The 22,793-nt window shown below is 38.0% G+C and overlaps 1 long non-coding RNA gene and 1 pseudogene across 1 annotated transcript in view; both read right to left on the bottom strand.

Moving 5' to 3' along the window:
* The window catches only part of LOC138311163 (uncharacterized), a 159,113-nt gene that overhangs the window by 90,274 nt on the left and 46,046 nt on the right, over positions 1 to 22,793 (bottom strand). The window lies entirely within an intron of this gene.
* Positions 16,202 to 21,391, bottom strand: LOC138310684 (angiopoietin-related protein 7-like; annotated as a pseudogene).

Here is a 22,793-nt window from a genome sequence, read left to right as displayed (position 1 = left end):
TAATGGAATGCGCCGTACCAGCCGAACTGAACCAGTACAAGCGATTCGTTGCTTAAAAATGGCATATTCCATGAATTTACATTTGTCAACGAAATATCCGTTTTTAATAACTTTTAAGCTATTGTTTTTATATCTACAATGCTTTTAACGTAGAAAATGATTAGTTTTACTATTTGAATCCGCAGCGTATCTTTCATATGGGTGCCGCCATATTGTAAAAATCCAAACGTCCCATTAGACAGTGCCGTACGAATTCAGAACAAATGGCACGGATCCGCAAAAGGAACGTACGGTTTGCTATTATTTCATTTTCATTGTCACTTAAATATATATTAGGATAAAATAATAGTTTCATATTTCTCAGACCCTCGCCGCCCTGAACTAGACTCTGGTCCGGTTCGTGCTTGAATTACCGGTAGAGGGCGCGCTGAAACGGTAAACAAATATAGACGGCAGCAGATGAAAAGTATAATGTATCCTTTTGTGCATAACGGTATCCTGAAGAAAGGTGATTTGTATTTTTTGACTGAAAATTTAATGTTTGTTATCTTAGTGTGGCTTACAACGTTATATTGGTGTAAGAAGAGAGTAAGCCTGGGCGAATGTCTGCAGTCGAGACTCGAATGGTCCGCGTGAACGATGGTATGGATAACCCAGGACGGAAAACAACGTTTTAATCATTACGATTTGGTCAGAATTCCTGACGATTTTACGACAAAAGTACATTTTTCGTAACCTGTTTCATCCGATATAATTATATAAAATGCAAAATTTAAAAATCTGTCGTTGATCTGTTCAGCAACAAAATGCGAAATATTTGTTGCACATCAGATCACATAATTTATATATTCAGAATGACTACAAAAATAAAATAATCAACAAGAACCTTCTACTTTACAATTTCTAAAGTGACGAAGGAGGAAACTTCCTGACGTTAAATACTACCATGGTTATAGATGTTGTTTGCCTACCCGCACCGATGTTATTGAATTGGCAATATTTTCTTGAGTGAATTTATGATCCCAAAATTTACCTATGTTTAATATGTTTGTTTATCTATCCAAATAAGAAAGGCATGACAATATTTGTCGAAGTCCATTATGATACTCTGTTGAGAAACGATTTGAAGAGTTTCCTTCCTCTATTTGTATACATACACATTTGTAAAACAAACACCGGAAGTCGCGTTGCTACATTTAACCAACTCTCACATCTACCTAATACGCATGATTTGCTTTTGTTTACTTTTCGGTCCACGTGACAATGTCTCTAATTTCCGGTCATCGCCTGTAATGATCTGTTAAGGTAAACGAAAGTTCAACAACCATTATCATTTCGTTCGCTTTGTTTATTTACTGTTAAATACCATAGTTTTGTTTTGTTTGGTTTCAGGGTTTATGAGATGAACGTTCTGTTAACAGACAAGACAATTTAAGAACGCACCCTCTCCCTAATGTCTATATTACCACAACTGCATGGTAACATTGAACTTTGAACTTGCGTATGAGAATGTTCTATGCAAACAAACACATCGCTGCTTTGTTTACATTTTGACGCAACATTACGTGTATATTGTTTCTCATAGAATTTTTGAAAAATGTAAACAATGCATTGTGTTTATATTTATATGTGATACAAACATTTTTTTTAAAGTAACAATGGTATAAAGAAACGTGAAAGAAATCCCGACCGGGCGACGTGCAAATAATGGATGTCAAATGTAAAATTACCTCTGTGTCTGTGTTCGTCCTACGATCAAGTCTTTTTGGTTGGCGGGCGCGAGACCCTCTGACAGAGGTCAGTTATAAAGATACAGTCGAAACTCGTTATCTCAAAATCGCTTGAGTCGAAATTGCGGTTGAGTCGAATTAATTTTGAAATCCCGTTTTTTTCCTTCTTTTTGTATATATTTTATGATCGGATGACTCGAAACTCCGGTTGAGTCAAAGTCAATTACTGGTCCCTAGAACGTATCCTCTTGTCTTTGTTCTTTGAGAATTTAATCATGTGTATTATAAAAAATGCACCGCTAATAATCCACGTGTTGACAGTTACGCGTCACCACAAATACATTGTATCCATCGGACACAAGTGAAGTTGTTCCATCTATCGATGGCGATGGATCTAAAAGTAGATTATAAAATCACATGGCTCCCAAGGATGTAATCTCGTCAAGTCAGACGACAATCTCAAACACATTCAGCTACTTGAACACCGGTGTTTTGACAACAGTGTATAAGCGTGTATCAGCTTCGCCTCACTACAATAACGGTCACCGAGTTCACACATGTGGCCGAGTACAAACACTTTATGTTATAACGCTATATATTATTTTACACTAAAATATTGAACAATTTTGTCGTCGCGGATGAAAAATTCTACCTTACGTGAAGAGTCATCATTCGCTGTTCAATTGAGTAAGCTCCTCTCACTTATGACCGACTTTTATTGAATAATTATGTCACCTTCAAATGACGATTTTATTGCATAAAACATAAATAAAAAGTCGTGTGAATGTAAATATAGGGATTGAATTTCGCTTTTATGTTAACCATGCTTGTATGGAGCAATTCCTTTAAGAATATATTCAATATGGGGCGCTAACGCGATATCTCATAGACATCGGATAAAAGAAAAGAAACGACGTCATTGTAGAATTTTTTTTGTTGCGCCCCGGAAGCTAAAACAATTTCCCGCGAAATTTGGATCGCCTTTTATATTATAAAGTTACAGGGCTGTTCCAACATTGCGTATAGCGCCAAATTATTAACTAACAGTCATGGAAAATCTGTCTAAATATAAAGTAAGCGCGTCATTTTAAATATCTGTCAAAAAATGCTGTTCATACCCCAGTGAACAACAAAAAACAATTATTTAGGATTTGTGCAGTCAAAAATGATAATTTCAGTTTATGCTGGAAATGGCTTAACTAGCACGTGTAGAAACCTCTCCGTGTCGCGCGCGACCGGAAAAACCTGTAAGCAGTCGATATCGAGGTCAAATTTTCCTACCGTCCGATTATGCATGTTTTCTAACTCTAAACCGGAAGTGACGTTATAATAGTCCGTGGCCTATAGCTGTATTATAACTGATGTGCTATCACTTATATCAACTGTCAGGGGAAAAGCCGATCAACTATGTTTTATGATTACTTTTGGGTGAAGTTATTCGAACAATGACTTTGGCTCGAATGTAAATAACTAAAAGTGTGAAATTCGATGTTTCAAATACTCTAATTTATGCTCTAATTTGCAGGTATCTTCGTGTAATTATGAAAGAAAATCCACACAGAAAGTTTCGGATTTTTTGTCTATGAGTTCAGCAACGAATAAGTTTCAATAAGATAATATTTTCCTGTCGTCTGTATCTTTGATACATTGTGAATTGCAAAGTTTGTGACTGTAAAATGAAATTTTACGTAACAATTAAATAAATCCTTGATTAATCAAAACGATTGACGTACGTACACACCGATGATTGATCATTAAAAACCATTGTGTTGTGTGTTGCTAACCGAATTAATTGAGATACATTTATTACGATACCGTAATACGTTTGAACATGTGGTAGAAAGTATACATTTTTGATATTATAAAAGATCAAAATATTGAAATATTAAGCAAAACAAACAAACTTTGTCAGACATTGTGGTCGCTTTCAATTATTAATCGATATATTTGTTTGTTTGATTAATTTAACGTCCTATTAACAGTTAAGGTCATGTAAGGAAGGCCTCCCATGTATGCTGTGTGTGGCGTGCGAGGTGTGTGTTTTGGGAGACTGCGGTATGTTCATGTAGTGTCTTCTTGTATAGGGGAAACTGTTGCAGTCGTCTCACTCCCTGTATGGTGAGCGCTAAGCAGGAGCAGAAACTACCACTTTTATAGACTTTGGTGTGTCTCGGCCAGGAGACAGAACCCAGAGCCTTCCTCAGGCTAATCGATATACAAGTAGATACACCAATATAGATATATAATTAGCCATGCCTTTGGTTTGATGGTTATGTAATACCTGGACCATGTTGTTGTTTACCTGTACACAACGCCATTCAGCAAACGCACCTGTAATAACCTGAGCGCGGTCAATTTGCTATTCGCTGGACTTTATCGGATATTTGCTATTGTCTTACTGTCAAGCAGGTAAGGACATCCGTTTATTGGAATGTGATTTGAATTATGGAAACCCCGTACATCTATGCTCTAGGTTTTTTTATTGACAACTCCATTTTAAAAATGAAGATGTAAAAGCAAATGGAAATAAAATAGCCCTGATCAAACCTAGAAATATATATTACTCATTTGTATATATGTCATACATAGGTAAAACAATTAGTGGAAGTTGATTTATTCAGAAACAAAAATGGTTCTAAGAACTATTTCAACTAAATATTTAATCTTAAAATTCATTCCAATCATCGATGTACTGTAATTACGGAATCGTGGCATATAGCAATCTTCCATAATCTCCAAGCAAGGTATATCCAAGAAATACGACAACCGTCAACATTTTATTTTTACTCAAAAACTATGCCGTGTTTGCATCGAAATGGCAGAAGTTTGAAATAAAAACACGCATTCTAGATATATTCATGCTTATTTTTGTGATTTTACTCGTAAAAAGATAGTGTTACATTATACGGTTTTTTATTACAGATATTTACACTATATATGCTATCTACATCTCAGTCCAGACCGAGCCGATTTTGTTTGTTTGTTTGTTTGTTTGAGTTTTACGGCCCATCGACAACTAAGGTCATTTAGGGCCAAACTACAAGTCATGCATTATTATCAGGATTAAAGATCAGGGTAAGAAAAGGCAGGTAAGGACTAAAACACAGATTGTAAACGTTTATTTGATAAAAAAAAGGTTTGCATGGGATAAAATAGTTTTGGCTAAAACACATGAGAAAACTCATGCACAAAATTGATGAAACGATGAAATGTTGAGATGATACGATGATATGATATGATGAGAAAACGTTCATATTTTGTTTAAAATACCGATTTCTTTGAGATAATTAAAAATACGATTATGTCTCACGGCATGAAACAAAGTGTACATGTCGGAGACATCGTAGTACTTATCTCGTATGTGCTTAAAATCAATACAGTGCACTAAAATATGTTCCACTGTGAGAGGAGAATCACATGCGTGGCATGTGGGAGGATCCTCCCCTCTCAATAGATAGGAATGTGTAAAATATGTGTGTCCAGTTCGGAGCCGAGAGAGAACAACTTCCTCTCTGCGGTCTCTCCGACTGGACAGTTTAGGATTAAGTGTAGGTTGAATTTTAAACAGTTTATTGTTTGTTTCGGTAGACCACCTTTGTTGCCAATGGTGTTTGATGGCTGACTGAATTGAAGGTTTGATGTCGGTGTATGGTAGTTTCAAATATGTTTGTGCTAGGCGAAGAGCAGTCTTAGCTGCTTTATCAGCCTGTTCATTCCCCTTTATACCCACATGACTGGGAATCCAGAGATAAGTAATTTGAGTTTTAGAAGATAATCGAAAGGTTCGGATTAAAAGATTTTGAATTAGAGTATTTCTAGGGTTTCTTGATTTCAAAGCCTGAAGAACCGAAAGAGAGTCTGAACAGATGATTGCCTTTTCAATGCGGTGTTCTTCGATGTGGTCAAGAGCCAGACCGATAGCACAAGCTTCCGCAGAGAAGATGGAGGCAGCATCTGGAAGTCGGATAGAGGAACAGTGATTAGATGTACAGCATGCTGCCGCAACTTTATCACCATCTTTTGAGCCGTCAGTGTAGATCTTAACATGATCAGGGAAAGTCCTGATGCACTCCCGAAAGGAGGATTTATGTTCTTCGGGTAATGCACTGGACTTTGCCCTCTCATGCAAAGATAAATTGATATCAGGTGTTTGAATGAGCCATGGTGGTACATCCGATATGGTGTACTCGTCAATGGTGTCGAAATTTATATTTAGTTCCTGCAAAAACTTTGAAATTCTGATGCCAAATGTTGGTATGAGCTTTTGATTTTGTCTGAATATGTCTTGGTGTTGTGGATTAAATACAAGATCGAATGCGGGGTTTTTGGGATTGGATTTCAGTTGAGCAGCATACTGTAAGGATAATTTCTTTCGTCGATCGTCTAGAGATGGCTCATTAGCTTCCACATGGAGACTCTTCACAGGTGTTGTTCGAAAAGCTCCAAGTGCCAGACGCAGTCCCTGATTCTGGATAGGGTCAAGCATCTGTAGATAGGAGCTGCGAGCCGATCCATAGACAATCGAGCCGTAGTCAAGTTTTGATCTAATAAGTGCACGGTAGATACGCAGAAGCATTTCACGGTCTGCACCCCAATCAGAATGGGACAGAACACGTAGAATGTTCAGCGCCTTCGAGCACTTATCCTTAAGGTGTTTTATGTGTGGAACAAAGGACAGTTTCGAATCAAATATTAATCCAAGAAATTTAGTTTGTTCAACTACTGGAATTTTAATTCCATTGAGTGTGAGGTCTGGATCGTTTTGTGGTTTTCGTTTTTGACAGAAATGCATGCAGACAGTTTTTGATCTTGAAAATCTAAAGCCATTTTCGTCAGCCCAATTTTTGTAATTTGCCTAAACATTGTTGAAGTTGTCGTTCTATAGTGTGCATGTTCTTTGATCTGTAACAGATCAAAAAATCATCCACAAATAGAGACCCTTCCGAAGATTGGCCAAGACATTTAGTTATGCTATTAATTTTTAATCCAAAAAGTGTGACGGACAGGAAACCACCCTGGGGGACGCCCATCTCCTGTGTTTCTGTTTCTGAATAAGTTGAACCCGTTCGAACTTTGAAATGCATGTCAGATATGAAATTTGAAATAAATTTTGGCAAATTACCACGTATACCGATATCATGGAGATCGTTCATGATTCCATATTGCCAAGTTGTGTCGTATGCCTTTTCAAGATCAAAGAATACGGCCACAAGATGTTCTTTCTTGGCAAATGCTTCTCGTATAAATGTGTCTAGTCTAACTAAGTGATCTACCGTTCCCCTGCGGTTTCTAAAGCCGCTTTGCAAAGGACTTAAAATATTGTTTGATTCCAGGAACCAAACTAATCTAGTATTTATCATACGTTCTAGAATTTTACAAATACAACTCGTCAATGAAATAGGACGATAGTTATTGGCATCAGTAGCATCTTTCCCGGGCTTCGGAAGGGGTATAATAGTAGATTCCTTCCAAGACTCGGGAATTTTGCCAGAAGAGTAAACTTGGTTAAATATAGTTAAAAGACATTTTAGTGAAGAGTCTGGTAATTGTTTTAAAAACATGTATGGAAATTTCGTCTGGTCCAGCTGCCGAGTCCTTTGATTTCTCAAGGGACTCGAGCAATTCTGGTATCTCGAAAGGCCTATTGTAACTTTCACTATTGGAGGATTTAAAATTAAGACGTCTCTTTTCCTTTTCCTTTTTAAATTTTTGAATTTTTTTTTGAATGATTTTTGACGGATGAATTGTTAGCAAAATTTTTGGCAAAGGCGTCAGCTATTTCGGATTTTGAAGAAAATACTTTATTTTTGTTAATAAGGTGGGATGATGGTGTTGCTTTTCTTTTCCCGCTGATTTTACCAATCATTTCCCAAACTTTCTTCGAAGATGTATTGGAGTTAATTTTTGAGACGTACTCTTTCCAAGTACTTTTCTTGTCGGTCGGATTTGATAGACCTTCGAGCTTTTGCTCTCCAAATTTTAAAATTGTTATAGTTTGAGACGGTTGGCGAAGCCAAGTACCGCCTCAGAGCTGAATTTCTACCAGATCTATTGATAAATGAATCATTTGAGAGAAGAAACTTTGTAGGTTTTGGCACGGATTTTGGTATGGTTTTCGTAGCGATAGAAGTGAGCGCTTCTGTGAAAATTTTAATGGGGTCATCAAGGTTCAAAAATTTATCCTCGATGAGCTCCTCTGCGCACAAGGTTTTAAATTGAACCCAGTCCGCCTTATGTAGATTCCAACGAGGAGTAGGCTCCTCAAGTTTTGGTGACCCTATGTTCTTTAGTATAATTGGAAAGTGATCGCTCCCACAAAGATCATCGTTGACCATCCAATCATAATCCAGAAGAATTGATGGATGGCACAACGATAGATCAATGTGGGTAAGCGAGCCAGAGGCAGGGTGTAAATATGTTGGGGCATTGGTGTTATAAAGACATAAGCTGTTTTTATTAATAAACTCTTCGATACGTCTACCTCTATTGTCAGTGCCTGGGGAGCCCCAGATGCTGTTATGACCGTTAAAGTCACCCATGATAATATATGGCACTGGTAGTTGTGATACGATGTTACTCAGTTCATCACAACTAAATGGAGTATTTGGAGGTAAATATATAGAACAGACTGTTATTTTACGGTGAAGAGTTGCGCTTATAGCAACAGCTTGTAAGGTGGTATTTAGCTGAATGTGTCTGTGAGGGACGTTTTTATGCACCGCCACCGCCACACCACCTGATGCGCGGCCACCTGTTGTTGGAGTTTTTGTGTATAGTGTAAATTGTCTGAGATTGATGGTGTCTTTCAGCATTATTTCTTGAAGGCAGAATATGGATGTTTTTTTTGTTTGTATAAGATGTTTTAATTCTTCTATGTTCGCTTTAAATCCGCGTATGTTCCATTGTATGATAGTGTTTGTCTCTATGTTGGTCCCTGAGGATAGTTTGTCGGACCGACAGGACTACTTGAAGTAGGTTGTTTGGTGGCGATAAATGTGTTGTCACCAAACTCGCTGTCGTCCGATAGAACATCATAGATGTTCCGTCCAAGGATAGGGTCATCTGATCCCTTACTGGGTTTGTTGTTTAGTGCAGTGAACCTCGCCAGCTTTACCTTGGTGGTTTTGGTCTGGCGTTGCTCCTGCGGTGGTGTATTAGCTGGTCGCTTGGCGTTATTAGGGAGTTTTTTTTAACGTCAATAGACGGTGAAGATAAAGCACGTCTATGACGAGCGGCAGTAACTTGTTTTCTAATGTTCTGTGTTTGAATTTGGTGTTGTGTAAGTCCTGGAGACGCCGGTGGGATTGGCGTTTTAGCTCCATGTGGCCCAGCAGGTGTTTTTATTGTGGTTTTTGTTGTGGTTTAGATGGACCTGACTTGAACCTGTTCAGGTCCCCCATGATTACTTTGCAGGCCTTAGCATCAGCCATATCTGGGACATCATTGTCCCAGTTAGGCTTGTCAACCAAGGCCTGGACCGACGCATGTTTGACGGTGACACTGTCAACAGGCGTCTTTGCGCGGGTGATCTGGGCATAGGTTGCCACATTCAGGTCTGAACACTCGACTAACCTCCTAGCTTCAGGGAAGGAGACACCTCGGGTATATTTGACCCGTAATATCTCCCTCTCCCGAGTCCAGGCAGGACAGGTGCGAGCAGACGCAGCATGGTCACCCCCGCAATTGACGCAATGACGGTTGACAATGTCACATTCGTCTTTTTCGTCGTGACCTTCACGGCCACAGTAATGACATACCATTTTCCGTCTACAATTGCTCTCATGATGGCCGTACCTCTGGCAGTTACGGCACCTCAATGGATTAGGGATGTAGACAGTGACATTGTAACGTTGAGATGCAACCTACGGCAAACAGGTTGGCTCAAATTGGAGCTACTGTGAAAGCCTTCAGCTACACTGATATCACGCGGACGCACATCACACCCCCAAAAGTGGTGTGCATCCGCATGAGAGCAGGGCACCCAGTCTCGGGACGTTGACCCAGCTTTCATGGAGACCAGAGCCGAGCCGAATATCATTTTGATATCGCTATCAAATTGGACTGATTATCTAATCTAAAGTTCGATAAATGCTTGTTTTAATATTTGAAATGGTGTAGATGGAATGTTTTGAAACTGAAAATATCTATATCATAAAGCTAGAATAACCATTTACTCGAAAAACTCGTATTGTAGATCTGACGTTTACGTATATATGCTGTATACATGTATAGTAAAGGGTAAGCACCCTGTGAAGCCGCGGACTACTGTACTTTTGTGACATCACAAGACCACGTTACCGCCTAGCTCATTATCTCTGAGCCGTAGTCAAAACTACCAGTAAATCACGACCAAAACCAACCGATAGCGCTAAAAGCAGGGCGATTCGTTGGGTGGGACTTGATGTTTCATTCATTTAAAGCAATTTCCTGACATATCATCAAAAAAAAAAAAAAAATGGCTGCACAAATTCTTTAAGGATGTACACCTCTGAGAAGTCAAATTTTCCTGTATTACACTTTATTCTTTGTTACATAAAAGTGTGTTTATTAGGGATTTCCATTGAGGATGGAAATCCCTATTGTTATTGTTCTGTTTTTTCTTCTTATTATTATTCTTATTTTTCTTTTTTTTTTCTTATTTCCACAAATGTATGAATGTACGTAAGATCTTGAAATGTACGTTCGATTTTTTACAAAAATGTTCAAGGTCAAGGTCAAAGACGTAAAAAACATTTTTTTGGAACGAAGTTTAAGCGCTCATAACTTCATAACTATAAGCTGTACATCGTTCACGTTTTGTTATTCAGATAGATCTTGACATTGCGCGTGCTTTTCCCATGCCATGTTATCAGAGATTATGTCAAGGTCAAGAGTTCGCTACGGGGTCAAACAAAGGTCAAAAACGAAATTCAACACAGAAAAGTTTTGAAAGTTGGATATGAAAGGGCATGCCCTCAGAAATATATAATGACAAGTTTTAAGGTCATGTAATCCAAAATGGCGGAGATATAGGCCTTTGAAAAAGGGCTATTTTGGCGTTTTCCCGCCAAAAATGTTTAAGGTTTCAGCGCCTTTAATACTTAACACACATGCTTGAATTTTTGTATAGACATAGCATGGACGAATGTCTACAGAACTTATGCTGTTTTATTGACCTTGACATTCATTCAAGGTCACAGGGTTCAAAAAGCTTTAAATCTTTAAACGACTTCTTCGTAATAAATAAGAGGTGTAGAGCGCTGAAATTTGGAGACGTTATGTACGTACATGAGTTCTTGAAATGTACTCTCGATTTTTGAGGATAACGTTCAAGGTCAAGGTCACAGACGTAATAAACTGTTTTTTTTCGAACGAACTTTAAACGCTCATAATTTCATAACAGTACGCTACACAACATGTATGTTTCATTCTCCATGTAGATCACGATAATTCACGTTTTTTTCTCATTACATGTTATCAGAAATTATGTCAAGGTCACGAGTTCACTAGGGGGTCAAATGAGGTCAAACAAAGGTCAAAAATGAACTTTACCATAGAAATGTTTCGAAGGGCGCATATGAAAGAGCATGTTCTCAGGCACATAAAATGACCAAATTCAAGGTCATATGATCAAAAATGGCGGAGATATAGGACATCAAAAATCGAAATTTTAGTTTATATTTGTCCCTGCCCGAGACGTTTCATCGCCTTAATACCTGTATGTACGGTGTTGATTTTTCATACCTCTGTTGTATGAACTTTTGTCTTCAAAACGGCCCTGCAGGTAGGGCGTTAGAATTGTACCTGCTGCCCCTATTGCATGATCGTAAAAGGCGACTAAATTTAGGATCTTATCTTTTCTCTTCTTCCTAACTGACTTTATCTTTCCTAATGCCTCCCTTGGCACCGCCTCACTTTTGGCCTTGAGTTGAGCGTTCGCCCCTGTGAGGAAGGCTCTGGGTTCTGTCCCCTGGCCGAGACACACCAAAGTCTATAAAAGTGGTAGTTTCTGCTCCTGCTTAGCGTTCAGCATACAGGGAGTGGGACGACTGGTTCGCCCATTGTCAGTATAATGTGACCGGGTGGGGTGTGTTGCTTGGTGTCTTCGGCGGCATGCTTCAGTGATGTAGCACTATAAAAAGGGCAAAAGTTCCACTATACAAGAAGACACAACACGAACATACCGCAGTCTCCCAGTACACTCTCACCTCGCACAACATACACGCAACACACCGCATACATGGGAGGCCGTCCTTACATGACCATAGCTGTTAATAGGACGTTAATAAATCAAACAAACAAACAAAATTGTCTTCAAAAGTTATGCGTTTTAAAGGGGTTATATAGAAAAATGGCGGAAATATAGCTCTCCAAAGATGGCAATTTGTTCCATTTCCTTATTTTTCAACGTAATTTGTGTGCTCGTAGCGCCTTCATAATTTAATGTAGGGTGTTGATTTTTTGTAAATGTAGACTTTAACATATTATCTGTATCGGGTTTCAATTTCAAAGACAAAGCACTGAAAATGGCGGAAATGTAGGAAATATGGCGTTTCGTTCATTTTTTTAAAGTAAATTTTACCGTTATTTATGAATTTTCAAAGAAAATTGTTTTGAATAAGATGTGAAAGAGCATGCTCTAAGACACATAAAATGACCAATTTCAAGGTCATATGATTCAAAATGCCGAAGATATAGGACATCAAAAATCGAAATTTTAGTTTATATTTGTCCCTGCGCGAGACGTTTCAGCGCCTTTAAACCTGTATGTACAGTCTTGATTTATCGTACCTGTGTTGTATGAACTTTTGTTATGAAAACTTATGAGTTGCAAGGGGTTATATAGAAAAATGGCGGAAATATAGCTCTCCAAATATGGCAATTTGTGTCATTTCCTTATTTTTTCCCCGTAATTTCTCAGCTTGTAGCACCTTTATCATTTATTGTAAGGTGTTGATTGTTTGTAAACATAGACATTGGCACATTCTCTGTACAGAGTTTTAATTTCAAAGTCATGAATTTGAAAATGGCGGAAATATAGTCCTTTGAATATGGCATTTCGTTCACTTTTTAACGTAAATTTTACCGTAATTTATGAAATTTCCAAGAGAAAGGTTTTGAATCGAATGTGAAAGGGCACGCTCTCAGACACATATATTGACCAATTTCAATGTCATATGATTCAAAATGGTGGAGGTATAGAACATCAATTGTCCTTTCAGCGATTTTATTTTGTGCGTTGGGTGTTATGTATCGTATGTAGTTGAGATTTCATGATGTGGCCTGTGGCCAAAGGGAGGTAATCCGTATCTAATACTAAAACTCTAATTGTACGAGTTATTCCCACGAGTTATTCCCCATTGGTCCATGATCTTCATAAGAAAACCTGAAATTCTAATGTTTTTACCTATTCATTGTCAAAATTGATATTTTGAACCTTAATCTCAATCTGAATTTCCAATTTCATATCATGGTTATCAAGGAATAATTACCTGTCAGAAAACATTTTTAATTTTGAAATTCAGAATTAGCCAGCCAATCAGCGGCCGGGTTAAAATTCTGTCCTGGGCTCAATCTTCTATACACACGGGCCGTTTCGAAGGTATTTTTACATTTAGTTTTGAATACTTTTCGGGATGTTTTAAGTGCTACTGTAATAGGGAGGGTTTTCCACAAGAGACCCGGAGGGGCGATCCGACTGTAGCTCCCGTTATATGTATAAGTCCCAAATCGTGATCGTATAGTATTTTTAGTATACAACAGAGTCCAAAGTCGTCACAAATCCTCTCCGGATCCCGTTTCCTCCACAGGTTACAGGCCTGTATCTCAACAGGTTCGATCTCTAGGATGTAGCGGAAGCACTGACACTAATCCAATAACTCAACTAGGTAAATACAGGTACAAATAACTATTTATTATATAAAAGACAAGTAGATTAAGTATTACATAGAAGATTCACAATAGTGCCCGTTAAGACAGATAACAATAAGAGATATAAGTGCCGAAGCAGTTACAATGTATTCAAGATTAACTATAGCCAATCTTTAGGCCTAATTAGCTAAGTCCTGTGTGATTACCACGTTCCCTAAACAAAGCCTAACACCCTACGGAGCCAACAACACCTACAAGTGTTTCTAACTCTAGAGGTATATAAAACCAACGGTGTAAACTAGGATACTTAGGATGCCTAAAAGGCCCGTTCACACAGTAAAACAAGACACATACAACCAGTTTTATAAAACTTGGGATGTATAAACCTTCTATGTGCACACTGTAAACCTCAAGCTGTATATACCTTCCTGGCAGAAGGATTATGCTACAGAGGAATAAGCTAGTTCACACAATGATATTTTGCTTTATGCAACAAGGTTTATCATCCTTGATCTACTGTGTGAACGGGCCTTTATCTTCCTGGCAGAAGGATTATGCTACAGAGGAATAAGCTAGTTCACACAATGATATTTGCTTTATGCAACAAGGTTTATCATCCTTGATCTACTGTGTGAACGGGCCTTAAGCCCTAAGCCCCTGACAAACCCCTAATTATACACAAACCCTACGTTAGCTATAGATACACTCTAAGTAAAGACCCACGTTGTAGTCTAGCTCAGAAACCCCGCAAGTGTTGCACTGTTGACAGTGCACGACGTGGCTCTGCTCCCTACCTATTCCCTACGTCAAGACCAAAGCTTCCTTAGAAGCAGCCCCTTTTATAACAACTCATCAACCCAGTACAATACCCCAAAGTGACCACTGATTGGTCAATGTCCGGATCAGAGCACCATATTTAGGTGAAACCGTTGCTACAACAACCCACCTACACAATAAATATAACTTCCGTTTAAAACAGACAAGGCTCAACTGACTGATAAACACCTCCCACGTGTACCACACTGTACTCCGGCCAGCGGTCATCATCGGGGTGATCATGAGGACAGCTAGGTTGATGAATGTGACTGCTAAACAGCAACACAACCCTAGATAAGACACGGTGTTCCCCTGAATTTGGGTCAAAGATACATAAACAGATCACTGAAGTGAAGACTTAGAAGAGGCAATAACAAATATACATACTGTAGAAATAAATGCAACAATGATAGAAACCCGTTCTATCACACTTCATATAACGTATATATGAACAATGTACACGTGTTTGCGTAAATACACGTACATGTGTAACTACTACATGGGAGGCCGTCCTTACGTGACCCTAGCTGTTAATAGGACGTACATTTGAACAAACAAACAACAAAAGTAATGCACAAACCCAATAACTGACAGGTTTAAAAACCTTTTATGTGTGTGGCAGAGCCGTCACCTGTGACACCGGATGTTCAAACACAACCGGTGCTATTTTGAGAAACTACCCGGCCGTTTTGAGATCACAGAACCAAATAAATTCCCATTGAGGACCGTGTTAACGTTTGCTACTATTCAGGTTAAATGAAGTTACCAAGTTCTTTACAAATTTTACATCTACATGTATTGTCCGACCCACACATAAACCATTAACTGGTGTACCCTGAATATTCACCTCTCTATGAAATCTTCTGCCCAAAGGGGGATTCCCCTAAATCTGTTTTTCGGTTGAACCAGACTACTTTCGTAAGAAACGCTTTCTGATTAATATTGAGTGAGATCGTTCGTTCGTTCAAGCAATCGTCTGTTCGCTAACATTACTTTATCATCACATAGGTGGAAATCCCGTGTTTTGATCGCGATAGAAGTGTGTTTATTATCATATTGATATTGATACGATAGACTTGTTTCGCTGTTCAAAATAGTCGTCCGCTAGAGCAATGTCCAGTCTCTGTGCACGTTGTGGCTTACATGTACCTGTATCATGCTTGAACGCCTTTCTTGAGTACATTAGATCTAGAGCTCAGACACTCAGACTGATATTTTATAATGTTTTTTTTTAATATTCTGTTTCTCATACCCACGGCTGTGTAATTTTAGAAATATTTATTAAAACTGCAGCAAATGTGGTCTGTGGTTACAGGGTTAAGTAATTATAATAGGCGATAGTGCAACGTACACCTAGGACCTAGGATGTTGTGAAATAAATTAAATATGTTGCCGGAATTAAGTTACTTGTTTCGTCACTTTTTTATTGACTATATAAACCTGATTTGCATTGTATTGTTCCGAGAGTTTCTGAAGTCGATCTGATGCTTAGAATATCGTGACCAATACAAGAGTTTTTATGTTACGCCGTTTGAAGTTTACACAAAACAATTGCGTTAAGCACTGTGTAATGTCACTGTTGTTAATTTATAGTAGATTATTACTGACAAGTATATCTCAGTATATGTGTTTGAAAGGTTAGCGTCATCAAATCATGGCGAAATCTATTAAACGGTATATGACACTGACTTCCGGTATCGCGTGCGCAGTTGAAATCTGCGCATAGCGGATGTACACCGACTGACCACCCGACAAGGAAAATAATAGTTTGAGGACGTTCACACTAATAAAAACATGTTTGTATGCTCGTTTTTTTGTCACTCAAAGTTACGTAATTGACAGAATATTGGATTTTTATGGAATTTTGCCGTTTTGACAATCTACACCAGAGATTAATTTCCTAATGAGGTGTTTGATATGAATTGATGTTGCTAAAATTTATTTTCCAGTGGTCGTCTTAAAGATATAAGTTATGATTAATAAGACCCAATTTTTCTCTCAGAATAACGACATATGCTACCCCTACCACTTAATTTTTAGCTACAAAATGCAATATTTTAAGACACTTTCACTAGATTTCACACTTTATAGAAAACTTTCTTTTGTTAAACTTTTAGAAATATTTTGCATATCAATAGGGAAAACGTTGCTCTTATTTTTTTTTAATAGAAATGTAATTTTTTGACAAAATTAGGAACACTCAACTTGCTAGGTTTTATTTGAAAATCTCTTAACTTCTTTGATTTAGGTCAAAATGAGACTTCAACGGGACTGAAACCTCAGATAGATCCTCAAATCACAAAGATGGTTTGACAAGCATCTTTGTCTTCATCATGTGAGTACGGTGGACGTTCTGGTAGAAGTCGCTCCAAATCACCGACTGTCCGTTACCACTTCCGTTCACATAGACTCTGCCGTTCAGATTTACCTCTAAGCACCCTTTGTGCCACCAACCACCCTGCTGCAGAGAGGCACAGTTTAGGTAACCGACAACATCGTTATCATTGTCGTACGTGGAGAACTGCATCCCGTTGTGGTATACCATATGATCAACTGTCAAAGAAAGGAAAACAACACACTATATTATTATTTTTGCGTTTTCATACAGAAGGCTTTCACCACAGCACATTAATTCACGTCGAAATACTTTTCAACGACGACTTAATTTCATATTTAATGCCGAAAAACTTTTTCACGACTAACTGATTTCGCATTTTAATGTAAAATGATATTTTCACGACAATTTTATTTTGCGATTCAAACGTCTTACTTTACATGTACCGTATTAAACTATTTTCGTGTCAGTATTATTTTCAATCAAACCTTAAATTTAATCGCATTGAGGCAGAACGGTTTTTTTTCATTTTTCATTGATGGTTTGACATCATATGAGAGATCCTAGTCTAGAGACCTTTGCATAACGATCAGTGTTTTAAACAAATGATTTTTTCAGGTAATAATCACACTTCAGATAGATGAACGTCAATCTGATTGAAATACAGATCTATCCTTATAACCACTCCATTCAATATAGGATCTGATAATATCCGATATGGGGTCACGTTCGGATGAGCTTTCCTTACGTGTACTCCAGATCAAATACATTTTCTACACAGTTATACGTCAATTGTTACTGTCATTTCGTCCCAGTAAGCATACACATTTAGCATTGTTGTGCACTTTGGGCGAGATGACTACGTACACGAAAATAATTCGGACTAGTTCGAACCCAGTCAAGATGCTAGCAGTGCCAATTTGATTGGTCATTTCCAAAAGTCATCCCGACGTGACCCTTAATTGGATGTAGTCAGATCCTCATATCAAACGTAGCGATAATAAGGATCTGTATTTTAATCAGATTGGATGAACGTACCTCTCACGTCTCCTGAAATCTCCATTTATATCTAGCCTATATTGATCTGCCTCGCTTGCAACTTTAAATGTCGAGTATTGTGCATATCTGGCATCACCTAACCAAGACACCAACTCAATCCGGAGTGAATCACCTCGTTACCTAATGAAGATACAACAAATGATCCAAATGAACGATGCTGCCAGTTTTAGAAAACATAGGAGTCATGTTTAGTTTGGTTCATTACATTTGCGTCCTCCTTTTTACCAGGGCCATTTAAGGACGGGCTCCCATGCATAATTTAAGTGTGTGAAAAGCATAATTGCATGTTTCATTTATTTTGAAATGCATTCTTTGATAGTCTCGGCTTACTTACCAGCCCAGAAGTTGCCGAGTAGATCACCAAAGCCGTGTTTATAGTCGTCCCAAGGCCTGTAGAATTCTTCATCCCCATTCTGTCTGTTCTGTATTACCTTAAAAAGACAACACAGACTTATAAACATGAATATACATTTCATCGAGACCTAATTTCTATCAGAATATAATTCAATTTTGCTTGTTACTAGCATTTTCATTGGCTTAAACATTTACTTTATCAGCCCATAAAAGAAAAAATAGCGTCGCCGTTTGTAACGTTGCTTCTGATTGGCTGAGATGACGGCGTAATAATTTCATAGACAAAAGAGTCCCAAAATGAATTTTGAATATTGAAGAGATTATCTTTTGTAAATTGAATTATAAAGATTAATTTAAATAGATTTTTATGTTATGGAGATATAATACAAAAATCTGAGTGTACTCTCATCACTCAGATTATTTATTATATCTCCATAACATAATAAATCTATTCAAGTTAATCCTTAAAAAGACCGAAAAGTCTAAAATGCCCATGACCGTTTAATTATTTATGTAGTGTTTTATAAATTTACTTTACATCTTCACATCACTATTTGTCGAATACTCCTTATTCCTTCAACATCAATATATATACACTTTCCTTCAAACATTTTGAAACATCTATATAAATAAGAGTTTGGATCCTAATATTTTTATCTTCCACATTTTTATAGGTGCATTTTATCCATTTATATTGTTACATAGCGGCTGAAAATCACTACACTGAAACTCAATTAAGCAATAAACTGTTACCAGATTGGACATACAGTTGATATGAAGCCCATCCGGAGGGAAGATAAATAGAATGGCGCCCGTTATGAATATTTATCTTTCGGACGGATGGGTTTCATATCAAGCAACTGTATGTCCAATCTGGTAACAGTTTATTATTTATATTTCCATTACGATCATTCGAATTCAAAACTACACACGTATATCCTTTAAATTTCCCGCTTGCGCTAGTGTTGACGTCACCAAGTTCAATAGACGGAACAGCAATAACATCAACTTCTGAATATAGTTCAACAAAAAAAACGGTTTGAAACAAGCGAACAAATGAAAATTATACGATGACGTTTTTTTAATACAAGTGATTTTGTCAACACGATAATACTATTAGATTTCATAGACTACACAACTTTAAAACCACTTTTGAAATTATTTGACCGTTATGTATAGGCGTAAGTATATATTGAATACATTGTCAGTGACGCGGCGGAAACGTTAGATATTCCTACGCTTGACCAGATTGGAGTTCATAGCCAGATATTGCCCATCTGGTTTAACATAGATCAAACGGGAAACTGAAAGTAGAATGGAAATATATGTTATTGACATACATGATGTACCATGATTTAATATTATAGTGTTTGACTGTCGATGCCATCTCATGATGGCTCCAATACCCCGTATTCATCGTGTAACAGGACTACAGTAGTGTGCCGCCTGCCAGGCTCGAACCCCTGACCGCGGGCTTACTGGTCCGCCGCTCTACCGACTGAGCTAGCGAGAAGCTTGAAGGCGACCGCATCACTATTAACAATTTAAACTATTAACAATTTAAACCTGCTACAATCGTACTATTAAACGTGTTTCCCTGTAATTTGTGTAAGAGAGGTTTTATTGTATAGCTTAGTAATGTGTTAATTACCGTCCAAGGTCCGTCAGCCGTATCCATGTCACAATACACCTTAAAGCTGGATCCTGGAATTGGTGTAATTCGATAGACACCCGAACAGACCAAATCGGGATCCAGCTCGCTGCAATCAGCTAGATTCCCTGGCACTACAACAAAGAAATGGTATTTATTGTTTGTTTGGTGAGAAGTACGTGTGTATGTAAGGACAACAGTTAAAATAATTTCTAACAATAAATAATTTTAATTTCAAAACGATTTTGATTCTATTTATGACATTAACTTGTATAAGAATATCAAAGCATTAATACTACTGATTTTAGGTCACGTGACCGTAGGTCATGGTGGCCTATTGTGATAGTCTTTTGTCCGTCGTGCGACGTCCATTAACATTTCCTTGTGAACGCGATAACTTGAGTAAATATGCACTGATCTTAATGGAACTTTGCATGTAGACCAACATTGGAAAGATCTCGAACGATATAGAAAATCGTCTTGATTCAATTTTAACTTACTGAGTTATTGCCTTTTACAATTATAGTTATTGAATCTTGTGAACATGATTACTTGAGTAAATATGATCCGACCTTAAAGAAACTTTGCATATAGACTAACACTGGAAATATCTAAAAACCAAGTTTGAAAATAATCTTGAGTAGGCTCTAACTTATTTAGCTTAATGTAGACCTATTAGATGTATGTCCCTATTTCGTGAACAGAAGACATCAACTGGCTCGTTAATTACATAACTAATTGGTATCAAATATCAGGTGACCGTTAAGGCCCATGAGCCTCTTGTTTTCGTTGCCATGGATTTCTCATTGACATCTATCTGGGATAGTTTTCGTCAACGCTGAACCATATATTTCGACACACACCATAGACAAATAGAACAAATTCCTTGTGTGTTAGATGTTAGAACATATTCCTTGTTTGTTCTTTTATTATGAACTTTTCAATATAGACTTACTTGGTTTCATTTGGCCCTTGACAAAGTGCGTGTCGGTAGGAACTATATCTGCTGTATTATTCCAACAAAACCTCTTTGAAAATGTCCTGCATTCTTCAGTGTCGAAATTATAATTGAAGGACAGGCAGTCGACCTCACAATGCTTTGCTCAGTCTGCATGCTTTGTGATGTTGTCGTAACTAAAAATTAAATCGGTGTCGTAGGCCAGTGGTGAAGCACGAAGAATCCGTGTAAATGAAGAAGTAGGTAATCCCGGACAAATCAGATGCAAGGCTATAAACACCAAGAAACTCATATTAGCCTGGGAAACGAGGATATCTTTGCGTAAGAATTTCAGCCCGTTTATCCAGCCTAAAATTGTTTGCTATTTGGTAATTTTTACGTAGGGCAGGTTCCCCTGTTTATTCAGCCATCCAACTGTCCGCTATGTGATCTTTTTGCGTAGTGTCATTCCCATCTTTTACTTAGTCTTAAAACTTCGCTAGGTGGTAATATTTTCAGCTAAACTGTTCGCTGTGGTAATAGCTCCTTAAACCTTAGCCTCCCTTATACCACAATGATTTCAAATAAAAGAACGTCATGACTATATGTGGCCCTGCAGGTAGGGCGTTAATAAATAAATCAAACAAAATCAGTCATGACTATATGATGTTTCAATGACCATTGAAATATTTCATACGCATCTACAAACATGAAAAGAAGCGACAATTATAGTTTTGTGGGAATCGATTTGAAGTGTCTTTGTTCCTTCTTTTTCTGGTTTAAACTCGAGAATGAGATTCAATGGATTCCATTGCGATTTTCATGAACATATAGCAATCATATCGCATAATTGCGCCTAGAGTGAACACTGAATTTACCAGAATGTTTTCGTGTGTATCGGAAACGTTAATGTCGGAAGTTCCATCACTGCGTTTTACGAGCTCAAGGTTTTATCAAATAGATAGGTTTTTGTTATCCGTTTGAACATGATAAACGTGTTGGTACTATGTTTGATTATTTGCACCAACGGATTGGTCTTCCATGAGATGATGGGTTGTTTGCTTGTTTTTTTTTATTAAATTGACGTCCTATAAACACGCCAAGGTCATGTAAGGACGGCCTCCCATGTATGCGATGAGTTGCGTGTTTTGGGAGACTGTGGTATATTCGTGTTGTGTCTTATTGTATAGTGTTCTTTTGAAAAATAAAAACAAGATTAGGAGGTTTGGATGCAAGCTTGCACAAAAGTGGTTTAGAATCATACAGTCATTGAAAGTTTAGTGGATGGGTTAGATTACATAAAGCTCAAAAAAAGCGACTATCAAACATCTCCCACCTCAAGCTGTACACACCTGCTATACAGACATCACATTGCCAGACTAAGACCAGTACTCCAAAATGCACATTAAAGACAACAAGGAGTGCACCTCGGACTCTAAAACAAACAAGAGAGCAAACCAAGACTACATCACAATAGCAAAATGTGCTTTCAAACCACTCCCAGGTTCAGCCCTCCCTAAAATATGTAACAATGTAAGTTTCTCAAGCGCTCAAATTATTTAAATGACCAGAATTCAGCAGGAAAGCCATTAGATAAACACAATATCAGAGGAGAGGGCAGCTGCTTGTTTCGTGCAGCGAGTTTTGTACTTTCTTGGTTTGTTTGTTTGATTAATTAACGTCCTATTAACAGCTCTGGTCATGTAAGGACGGCCTCCCATGTATGCGGTGTGTTGCGTGTATGTTGTGCGAGGTGCGTGTTTTGGGAGACTGCGGTATATTCATGTTGTGTCTTCTTGTATAGTGGAACTGTTGCCCTTTTTATAGTGCTATATCACTGAAGCATGCCGCCAAAGACACCAAGCAACACACCCCACCCGGTCACATTATACTGACAACGGGCGAACCAGTCGTCCCACTCCATGTATGCTGAGCGCTAAGCAGGAGCAGAAACTACCACTTTTATAGACTTTGGTGTGTCTCGGCCAGGGGACAGAACCCAGAGCCTTCCTCACAGGGGCGAACGCTCAACTCAAGGCCAAAAGTGAGGCGGTGCCAAGG

This window comes from Argopecten irradians, chromosome 16 (genome assembly GCF_041381155.1).
Source record: "Argopecten irradians isolate NY chromosome 16, Ai_NY, whole genome shotgun sequence".
Lineage (NCBI taxonomy): Eukaryota > Metazoa > Mollusca > Bivalvia > Pectinida > Pectinidae > Argopecten > Argopecten irradians.
Note: the sequence above shows the minus strand (reverse complement) of the source record. Positions and strands in the feature narration are given on the sequence as shown.